The sequence below is a fragment of the Oncorhynchus keta genome, chromosome 35 (assembly GCF_023373465.1).
Source record: "Oncorhynchus keta strain PuntledgeMale-10-30-2019 chromosome 35, Oket_V2, whole genome shotgun sequence".
NCBI classification, from domain to species: domain Eukaryota; kingdom Metazoa; phylum Chordata; class Actinopteri; order Salmoniformes; family Salmonidae; genus Oncorhynchus; species Oncorhynchus keta.
Window position 1 is genome coordinate 43,935,107 of NC_068455.1, and position 12,025 is coordinate 43,947,131.

Sequence of the window (12,025 nt, forward strand, 5' to 3'; positions counted from 1 at the left end):
CACTATAATTCTACACCATGTATTAGTGTCTGACTGTCATTGGTGGGCAATGAGGGCCCAACACAGTGATGACATCATTTAATGTCAAAGTTTATTGTACAGTACATCATAGGCTCTCTGTACATTCAGACCAATTAGAGAAGGTACGGATCACTCATTCAGCTCATAACCAATAGAAACATTCTTCAGCGTGAACAGTACAGGCAAAGTGAGGCGTACCAAAGAACTAGAAACCTTCCCTTTAGGACAGATTTAAGAACCAGGACACAAGATATCAGACATTCCAAGGAGAAGCCTATCTATTGAATACACAAGTGAAGATCTTACATCCAATTGTTCAATGTGGTCACTCAACTCACTACTCATGTCCAATATGGCGCACATGTTATATCACGTTACGTTTGCTTATTACACCTCACATTCTGCTGACGGTCCCAGCGGGTGTTCTGGCGGTTGTGGTGTCTCATGTTATCAGTTACCCTTCCTCACTGCTAGTTGCAGTGTCTCATTACATCAAGAGCCATTACAATTACGCTGAGCAGGCGTGGGTGACTCGCATGACTACCCACTCTCTTTCCCAGTCATGACAGGACAACCGCGTCACTTCTCCAGAGAGAATGAGCTAGAGAAATGTGCCCTGGCGTTCGACACATTAACCAACAGATGTAAAAGCTGACTTAAACTTTATAGTTTCTCTCTTATTTTTTTATATTTTTTAATCAACCGTTACTGTGGTTATTCCCAGCAGAAGAGAACATGTGTAATGTGTGCATGGGTAAGCAATAAGCATTCTCCCACTTTCTCCAGGAAAATGTACTATATTCTACCACATTTCAGACTCGGCCTCAATTGATGTTTTTTTCTCTCCAAACCAGCTGTTTGCAAGTCCCATTCTCTCTGTCAGTACAGAGTACATGCAAAACATCCTGAACAATGTTAGCTCTGCACTAGGGAATTTGTCAAATTTGATGTGAATGCAAGCAATTCTCCACTCACACTACGCAAAATTCATTAATCCCGTTATGTAATGCAAAACCCTTATACAAAGCGATGAGCAGTTTGCATTATTTCAAATCAATGCAAGAACACATTTTATCAGTAGAACTTCAAATATATATAAACTTATTTTCAAGGTCAACATTTGGTAATTTAATAGTAAAGGATATCGATCTATATAATTGTAAATAAACAGATTAAACACTGTTCGGAAAAAAAATACATTTTGAAAAAAACGTAGCTTATTTTACACTAACAAAACACTAACATCACAAATGAATTATTAAACACAATAGAGAAGTACATTCATGTAGTAAAGTAGCTAACATTGTTGGAAGCTTGTTTTGGACCTGTGGTTGATTCAGTACTTGTTAATTATCTTTAACAAGTTAGGACAATGTTGGTTGGCTTAGAAGGACCGGGGTTGGAGCGCTGGCCGTGCCAAATAATCCACTGAGCTGAAGATTAGTCATATGCTCGGAAGCTTGTACAAGTCTTCAGTTCTCCAAATCTTTTGTCATTAAGTTGTTTGTCCCTGCAACTCACTTGTGAAGCAAGACGAGGGAAGAACATTTTGATAATCCTGAAGGAAGACTGTTTGAAAAAGTCTATTGAGAAGATAGACAGAGAAGGTTATTTTCAACCACAGGCATTAAACAGGTTAAGGGAACAATATTTAGTGAGGGGAGGGGGGGGACATTTTAACATTACATTCATTCTGCAAGTGGGCCCAAGAGCTCTTTGGGAAACTTTGTTTTTCATAGCAGAACAACAACAACAAGGTGCTATGCCAAAAAGAGGACATTTAGGTTTAAAGTGATCCAACCTGGATCCGATCTGCTTGAGGTCGTCATCGATAGAACAAGGGTCATGAATTCATCAGCACACTGTTATATACACGCATACATTGCATAAGGCATTTGTGAAGAACCCTTTTTAGGCTTCCAGTATATTCAGTATAATGTAATAGCCTAATTTGTACATAAAACACAATATATGCAATATATGCAGGTATTTTGCTCGTCTCGGGCCATGATAGATACGTAGGCAGTAGCTGACCCTGTGTCAATGCTATGCTATGCCTATGCTATGGCCTGTGATTCACGAACTAAGCAAATGTGTCCTATGCGTAGGGCGATCCTCAGAAGTAAAGAATGCATGTAGACGGCTCCATCGATCATTGTCTGTTGTAGTTCAACACCCTAGCTTTAAAAAAAAAGTAGCTAAATAGCCCTTGTAATCGACAGACTAAGAAATATTTGTAAATAAAGCGATAAATACTTTCCAATCACCATCACCTGTGCACCTTGCCACCTTTGCCTCGACCTGGACTCAGGGGTAGACGTAACATAGCAAATGTAAATCCAGAACTGAATTATATACCAATGCGAAATGTAACGTCCATCCTCCATTTTGTATGATGTTACGAGTTACAATTTGTATTATTATTAGGAATTTGCCAAACTTATATTTGACGAATTCCAATTTGTTGTGGTCAATGTTAGCTAGGTTAGGCTTAGGATTTAGGTTAAAGGGTTGAGGTTAGCTAAAATGCTAAAGTTGTCCGTGATGAGATTCAAACACAATCTTTGGGTTGCTAGACCCATTCAGTCACATATACCACCAACGCTGTGAGGAGGACAGAAAGGACCAATAGGCTAAGCAAGTATCATATGTCAATTCAACCTATATCACCTGAAAGTGAGGTATTGTGTTCTGTAAACTACAATGTCGAGGTGTACATTTGATCATATTTCGTGCACTAGGTCGACTCATCTGAAAACATGATAGAAAATGTGCCTCTGCGAGATGTCCCCAACACTCCATTTATGTCCTTTTAGGTTACATTATGAATGGAAGAATGGTCGTACAATATAAGAATTGAGAGACATATAGTTTCATACGCATTACCCAGTTGTACATTCGCATACGAATTGGGTGACGTAACTTATTATACATATTGTTCTGAGACCAGATTGCTTTTTGGGTCACCATAACAAGAAAGGAGAATTACTGGGAGAACTAATGTTGGTGAATCATTTATGTAAATGGTTAGGGGAACTATAAAGACAAAGGTTAGGTGAATTTACATACCAGGTTTGGTGAATTGGGTTAAGTTTAGATTTAGCTAAAATGCTACAGTTGTCACCGACCAGACTCGAACAATCAACCTTTGGATTCTTAAACGGTCGCGGATTACGCCTACCCATCCTCCCTGACCAACCTCCTTTCTGTATAAAGTAACTAAACCATTAGTAGGTACAATACACTGTCTATGCAAAAATATGTGGACACCCCTTGATATTAGTGGATTTGGCTATTTCAGCCACACCCGTTGCTGACAGGTGTATAAAATCGAGCACCCAGCTATGCAATCGCCATAGACAAATATTGGCAGTAGAATGGCCCGTACTTAAAAAACTCATCGTCATAGAATGCCACCTTTCCAACAAGTCAGTTTGTCAAATATCTGCCCTGCTAGAGCTGCCCCAGTCAACTGTGCTGTTATTGTGATGTGGTAGGCCATATGCCCACAGAACAGGACTACTGTAGCGTGTAAAAATCGGCTGTCCTCAGTTGCAACACTCACTACCGAGTTCAAAACTGCCTCTGGAAGCAACGTCAGCACAATAACTGTTTGTCAGAAGCTTTATGAAATGAGTTTCCATGGCCGAGCAGCCTCACACAAGCCTAAGATGACCATGCGCAATGCCAAGCTTCGGCTGGTGTGGTGTAAAGCTTGCCGCCATTGGACTCTGGAGCAGTGGAAACGCGTTTTCTGAATTGATGAATGACGCTTTACCATCTGGCAGTCTGACAGACAAATCTGGGTTTGACGGAATCAAGGAGAACGCTACCTGCCCTAATGCATAGTGCCAACTGTAAAGTTTGGTGGAGGGGGGAATAAAGGCCTGGGGCTGTTTTTCATGGTTCGGATTAGGCCCCTTAGTTCCAGTGAAGGGAAATCTTAACTTTGTGACAACAATGTGGGGAAGCCCCTTTCCTGTTTCAGCATGACAATGCCCCCGTGCACAAAGCGAGGTCCAAATAGAAATGGTTTGTCGAGAGCGGTGTGGAAGAACTTGACTGACCTGCACAGAGCCCTGACCTCAACCCCCTTGAGTGCCTTTGGGATGAATTGGATCGCCGACTGCGAGCCTGGCCTAATCGCCCAACATCAGTGGCCAACCTCAGTAATGCTCTTGTGACTGATTGGAAGCAAGTCCCCCCAGCAATGTTCCAACATCTAGTGGAAAGCCTTAGCAGCAAAGATGGGACCAACTCCATATTAATGCCCATGATTTTGGAATGAGATGTTTGATGAGCAGGTGTCCACATACCTTTGGTCATGCAGTGTACATCTTGGAGGTGCTCAGAAATACATAAAGTATGTTTCCCCTGGCACGGAGACCAGGCTGCTCAAGCAATCCCAAGCTATTCTAACATTAAACAGCAACCTGGAAGCAGCAGAAATCCTAATACCATCAAAGCAAGAGAGTGATTTAAAACATCAACAAATGATGCTCCAACAGGAGCAAGAGTTTGTTGCCAAATGTCCAAACAATTTAAACTAGCCTATCGAATTGTACCAGAAACACTTGCCTTCTTGTCTACTACGAACCTTGATGGAGCTTTTGAACAGAATGATAATGGGAAACAATTACCGTGCTGTGAAAAAGCCAATTACCTTGAAGTGTTTCCTCTGCCCACCTATGACAGGTTAGTTCTTATGAAATATGATTAGCTAAAAGGGTCCTCACCATTTCCTGTTTCCAGCCAACATGTCACACACCAAATGACTGAGCATTGAAACAGTATCAGCTACAACTTTACCTTACCCTTGAATTTGATGTAATATTTGCTCTGTATCATCAGTTTCAACAATACCTGGAAAGTAGTAGCTGTCGTAGATACTGCACTCATGTGCACACACACTTCCAATTTATGTAGCAGAGAGATTGTCTGTCTGCCATAACCTACGATTGCCATAAATAGACCCCCCCCCCTAGTGAATTAGCTGTTCTTTCGACGCACACACACTGGCGCTAAAGCAAAGGGGTGGGGGAAACGGTATCCCAAGACGAATGGAACGAGGAGAGGAAGGAGAAGAAATAGGACAAATAATCCGTGCGAGTGTGTTCTGTTCTAGGCCTCTCTCTGTGTAATCAGGTCACCTGCATGGGACCCAGATAAAGTGAGAAACGAGAAACGGCTAACACTTTCAAAAAGAGAACACCATGTACTTTCAAAGACACCGTCACACAAACCCATCCTTGAACCATCCTCAACAAACCCATCCTTGAACCATCCTCAACAAACCCATCCTCAGTTTATTTTCCAATCAAAAGGGGCATTAATTGCAGTGGGTACCAATGCGCTTACGTCAATAACATTAAATTGCTATATTTGCTCATTTGTCTCCTCGTTGGCTGCCTCTTTCAACCCTCCATCTTTCACAGAACGGACTCGGCCATCCTTTTACCATGACAACAACACAGAGAGCTAGAAACATTAGACGTCAGCACAAACATCCACCCCCTGGCTCAGCTAGTCTGTATAACCTACCTTTGCTCGTCTCTCTGGCCATGGCATGGCTATTGCAACCCTAAAACATTCCGTCAACCTCTAAAGCATTGAGAGCCCAGCTCTACCGTTATCAAAATTAACATAGTTTTGCGTCAGCGCCATTGTCCATGGCTCAGGTCCGACTGAAATAAATGCAGCAAAAAAGCAAGTTGTTCTTGAATCCTCGGTCTCCGAGGACACAATGTTTGTTGAATACATTCTGGAAGGTTTTAAGGAGAGAGAGAGCTTGGCCTGGGGTTGCCAGGCGACAAAGAAGAGGCCACAGGTGGAAGCTTCTGAGGAGGAACTACTTTCTCTCTCGCCCTGAGAGAGCCGACGATAACTCCACTGGGGACTTGGCTTTCAAAGCTCAAAAGATTACTGGGCTGAGAGATAGAGTTTGCAGGGGAATGCCAAGGCACGTTTCCCTTCGCGAGCATGGCCCTCTTACCACCCACGCTTTCCGACTCCCCCTTTCTCTGTCGATCCTCAACTGCCCTTCGCTCCCCTTTTCTCAATTCAGTGGGTTGGAAAGGGATATTGTTCAACGCTCTCCCCCATCCCATAAGCCCAGCTTTGTTATATAAGCCTGTTCTCTCTTTGCATATCATAAGAGGCACAGAGAAAATGAATTGTTTCCATGTTACCTCACAGTCCAATGACTGCTCGTAGCCTCTTCAGAGACTTGCACCTTGAATGTTCTTCCCATTTCTTCCAACACACAAAGCATAGAAAATAAGAATCTACCAACCACATCAAGCAATGACATCTTTGCATTTGTACAATAACCCTTTGGGTTTACGGACGTACCATGTGAGTCCAATGGCTGCCAAACTAACTAATATGTTCAGTAGGCGGTCTTTAGTCCATAGAGGGCCAGCCTCCAGGAACAAACAAGAGCTCAAGCTGGGATTGTACATCAATAAGGGGTAATGGTCTGAAGAGGTGGTGCTCTGTAGTTGATGGGGGTCATTTGAGCTTGACGGACCAGGGCAGGCACGTGCGGAGTCCTAGCATGGATGAGAAAACGATAGTGGGCCGGTGCTTCTTGAACCGCTTGCTGTTTTCAGCCGTGTACATCTCCCCCTGCTGGGCAGCGCAGGCGATGCGGGTAACCACCTCGCCATGCTCCACTGCCTCCTGCTCCGAGCGCACGAACACCTCCCGGAGCTCCTCCAGGCGCCGCTCCATCTCCTGGATGACACGCTGGCGCTCCTCCATCTCCAGCAGGCGCCGGCGGGCTGCCTCGAACTCCATGCTGGAGCTGGGGGTCACCATCTTGGAGGAGGGGGCCGTGGTGGCTGTCGAGGGGGGCTCCGAGCCGTACAAGGCCATCGTCACCCGCCGGAAGTCGCCCATGGAGATGGAGCGTCGTGTGGTGGGCGATGGAAGAGGGAGGGCCAGCGTGCCGGGGGGGGAAGGGGACAGGGCTGAGAAATGGAGGGAAGGGACGGATAGAGGGGGTGCTGAGGCCTCAGGGTGAAGGTGGGAATCCATGTCGTCCGTGGTAGGCGCTTGTCTGAGGTTTTTCTTCAAGGCTGGGTGCGGGCGTCAGTCTGTGCTGCTGTTGTTGTTGTTTCTAGTATTCTGTGGGAGCACAGTGAGTGGCGTGCTGCCTCAGAGCCGCTTCATTCATTAATAAGAGATCGGAGCTCAGTAAAGCGTTTCATGGGGAGGAGTCCACTCGCCCCTCATTGGTTGCTTGCTTCATGTTGAATGCCGATTGGCTGCTTGCCCCTCTGCTGGCTCTGCCCCCTCGATGTCCTTTGTGTTGCCATCTCCGGTGCTCTTCGCCGACTTCAACAGGAAAATTAAGAGAGGGATAACACATTCAGCGATTCTATCCTAGCTCCTCTCCTGTCTGTGGTTGGCTTAGTGTGTGTGTGTGTGTTGTATGAGTCGTTCTCTCCTCTCCTCACTGCCCTCCCTCCCTCCCTCCCTCACTCCAGCTGGGCTCTATTCATCCTCCTCTATACCGCTCGGCTTGTTGCCCATAGCAACACAGTCTCAGCATCAGATGGCAAGTGGAGAAGGGCGGGGTGTTGTTCACATTTTAGTTTCTCTCTCCCTCACCCTCTCCTTCCCGAACTCATTCATCACTCTTTCCCACTATTCCTCCTCCCCCGTCCTATCCTTCATCGCTTGTCGCTGAAATTGAATTTTTCTTTTTGAACTAGCTCTTCCAAGATGAAACTTCACTCAGTGCATGTCAGACCCTTATCCAATGGTAATTTGTCCCCCCCTACACACACACACACACACACACACACACACACACACACACACACACACACACACACACACACACACACACACACACACACACACACACACACACACACACACACACCTGGAATGATCAGACACCCTTGTACCATCTGTTTGGTTCATTCCCCTGCTAGCTAGCTGATCGAGCCAGCTGCTCTAACCCAAGGTTGAACTATTTTCTCTCTCTCTCTCATTTATATATGTTTGGACACACCTTCTCATTCCAGTGTTTTCCTTTTCAAAAATATTTTCTAGATTGTATAATAATTAGTGAAGACATCAACTATGAAATAACACATATGGAATCATGTAACCTAAAAAGTGTTATACAAATATTTTTCATTTGAGATTCTAAGTAGCCAACCCTTTGCCTTGACAACTTTGCACACTCTTAGCATTCTCTCAACTAGCTTCATGAGGTAGTCACCTGGAATGCATCTCAATTAACAGGTGTGCCTTGTTAAGTTAATTTGTGTTAATTTGCCAATCAGTTGTTGTGACAAGGTAGGGGTAGTATACAGAAAATAGCTCTATTTGGTAAGAAACTTGCTTAGGCCAAGAAAAACAAGTAATGGACATTTAACCGTTGGAAATCTGCCTTTTGGTCTGATGAGTACAAATTTGAGATTTTTGGTTCCAACCGCTGTGTCTTTGTGAGACGCAGAGTAGGTGAATGGATGATCTCTGCATGCGTGTTTCCTAATGTGAAGCATGGAGGAGGAGGTGTGATGGTGTGGGGGTGCTTTGCTGGTGACACTGTCTGTGATTTATTTAGAATTCAAGGCACGCTTAACCACCACAGCATTCTGCAGCAATATGCCATCCCATCTGGTTTGCGCTTAGTGGGACTATCATTTGTTTTTCAAGAGGACAATGGCCCAACACAGCTCCAGGCTGTGTAAGAGCTATTTGACCAAGAAGAAGAGTGATGTATCAGATTACCTGGCTTCCACAAACTTGACGGGTACTATACGTATATATGAGAGAGTGCAAGAGATTGGTGGGGTTTTGCAGTGTGCATGCTGCAGGGTTGGGGTCAACTGCAACTTTCCTTACCCCAACGTGCTGTAGCTAGTTTAGTGTTTGGGATGCTGCCACTGTTTGATCGCACAACATAGTTCCAAGAAGGGTTCCTCATATAACCCACAGACAGGTTGCCAAAAGCACGCACACACAGACACACTGCTAACAACAACTGTGTCCATCCGTGACTTGTGAGCCAAGTAAGCCAGAGGGACACGTGATGCAAACCCTGTCCTCTCATGAAAGACTGGCACACGCTCTCGCGCACACGCAAAACAAGGCTCCTGATACGATCGTTCAGGATGCATTACAGTATTACAGGGTTTCTCTCCCATCTCAGACATCATCTCTCCCCCTCCCTCCCTCCCTCCGCCCCACTAAAACACAGAAAGCCTGTCCTCAATCCCTTGTGAAAATAACCATCCCTCCATATACCCTTTCCTCCCTCCCTCCGTGTGTATACAGACCCTCTGTCCCAGATTAGTTTCATCTCCTCTGCCTATGTTATGTTTGTGCTAGGGGGAGGGAGTGATGTGTCAGTTGCTGGATAAAGGGAATTGACCCCTGCACAGAATTTTGGGCAACCAATCGCAGCGTTCCAATGGATAGCAACCGTCGTCGAGTCCAACATCTCGGGACAAGCTCACGTTTGAAACACTTATTATTTTTTTTTTTTAATGGCTCAATAATTTATGTGCACCAAGAAAACTTGCTACTGCAAATCCTGAAATGCAGAGTTTTGGGAGTATTTTTCAAATTATAATTGGAGAGAACACTAGTTGGCTCTTAAAGTGGTTAGTAACTTTGGCTGCATGATGACAGTGCATTCAGAGCCATCCAGTGGCTACAACCTTCATTTGACCAGGTTCCCTTAAAGCAACTGTAATGACAGTACACCACAACATGCCCGAGAGTCTCCTGATGAGTAAGGGGTGGTCTGTGCTTAATTTAATTTAGTATAAAAATAAAAAAATAAAACAGTTTGAGATCATTGTGAGGGGATTTCACCAGTGGTTAGAATGGGGGGAATTAAGCTTCCCGTGAAAATGTTGTCCAAGCTTGCAACAGTACCCAAGGGGGGCGGGGCTTAGCGAAGGGTCAATTACATCACCGTGAGGTCTGACTGGGGATTGGGGGGGAGAGAGCCACGGGCAAGGCAGGGGACAGGGGACTCATTTGCAGGATGCAACCAAAAATAAGTATTTTTTTTCATGTCTTTTCAAGGTCTTCTGCTCATAGGCATAGCATAGTTTCAGAGGGAATATGGTCTACTTTTACTTTAGTGGGCTGTGCTGCAGAGGAGCTGGAAACTGAGATACCTGCTGAAAGAGAGAGAATAGTCAATCTTCTGTTTTTTTTTTGTGTGCTTGTGTGCGCAGTACCACAGCGCTAACAAAATCTTTCCACAGGCACAATCAGAATTGAGCTCACATCAGCCCTAACGAGAACTACCCTTACAAAAAAAGATTGCAGTTTTAAAAATGCAGTAACTTCAGTCGACTGTGGTATTTTGGATACAGTATTTGCAGCATACTGCAGTTCTACTGCACTCTGACTGCAATATTTTTCGTAAGGGTAAAAACCAACTGCATAAAACACCCATTAAATCAGGTCATTCAGTAGATGTTCATACTATTATCAAATATCCCAGTGAACACATGTTGAAAATACATATTTTCAACCAAAAAGACAGCTGTTCAATGTCTTGCGCTCATAGGTTCAACTTCACGGTTTTGGAGTGAGAGGTGTTAACACGCTCTGCCTCTTTCTTATCAGAGCATTTCCAAGGTCTGCCGCCCACGCAGAGACAGAGGAAGAGTCAAAGGCAGCCTTCACTCTGCGTTTTACGACCATCAGACACATTGATGCTCCTGCTTCTATCTAGTGCTGCCTCCAAATCAAACAGACTTGTGTTCAGTAGGTACAAACGGAAGACGTTAAGACATGGAGTGAAACGGGGAAGTACTATCTATACTGGCCCAATAAGAATGGTTGTTTCTAGTTCTGTTTAAAACGTGTTGCAACAGTTTGCCCTAATGAACAGACCTGCCCGCCATTACAACCGCAGATGAAATGAGGCAATGCAGCATCTTCCAGGGTTTGTCCCAAATGGCACCATATTCCCTATATAGTGCACTACTTTTGACGAGTTGCTTTCAGATGGAGGAGACCAGGGTAATGTAATGAGAGCCATGGAAAGATGCTAGATACAGTACTGTAATTAATTACCGGGAACCTAGAAAAAGTCTGTGTTAGTATTGGTGTGGTTGTAAAGGGTTTATTTACTGCAGTGTGAATTGCCTGTACACTGACATCAAGGTAAGAGCACAGAGTGAGAGTGAGAGAGATGAACAGAGGTAGAGAGAGTGTTTGTTTATTTGCTTATTTACTCGTTTTACAGAAGAAGTAGCCACACAAAACACAAACAATAACAATTAACAAAACACTAATAAACTAATGGACAAGGACCATCACACACTTCAACATACAAACAATACAACAAAAATTGTGTGCGTGTCCTCACAGTCCCCACCATTCCATGAGTTGTATAATCATTTTCTTAAAGGTCATTTGTCTGTTCGCTTGAGGATTTGGAGATGGAAGGGAGTTCCATACGATCTTGGCTCTGTATAAAATTGTGCGTTGCCGTGAATTTGAGAGACTTGGAGACTGAAGAGACCTCTGGTGGCATGTCTTATGGGTTATTTATATATTTATATAAATATATATTTATATAAATATATATATATATGTATTTATATATATATTTATGTATATATTTATTTATATATATATTTATATATATATTTATTTACGCACACACAGGACAGACTGGCATGCATGTTTATGTTAGTTACGTGCATTTAAGGGCAAGGCATGTTGCTCCGTTTTAAGCCTTTCTTCGCTACTCTTGACCATATTACCGGACAGTAATCAAGTTGGGACAAGACCAGAGCCTGAACAACTAGTACAATTGATTTGTGTCAAAAATCAGACATTCCCCTTCCCCGTCTTCACAACTTTGCCAATGTGACTTGACCATCCATTCCTCAAACGGTCACATCCTTCATGTCCAACTCCATGCTTTTAGTTTTAAAATGTATTTAAGACCAGTTTATTATTAAAATCACCCATTCTGATACTAACTCGTTAAAAATCTCAGTGAGCTCAC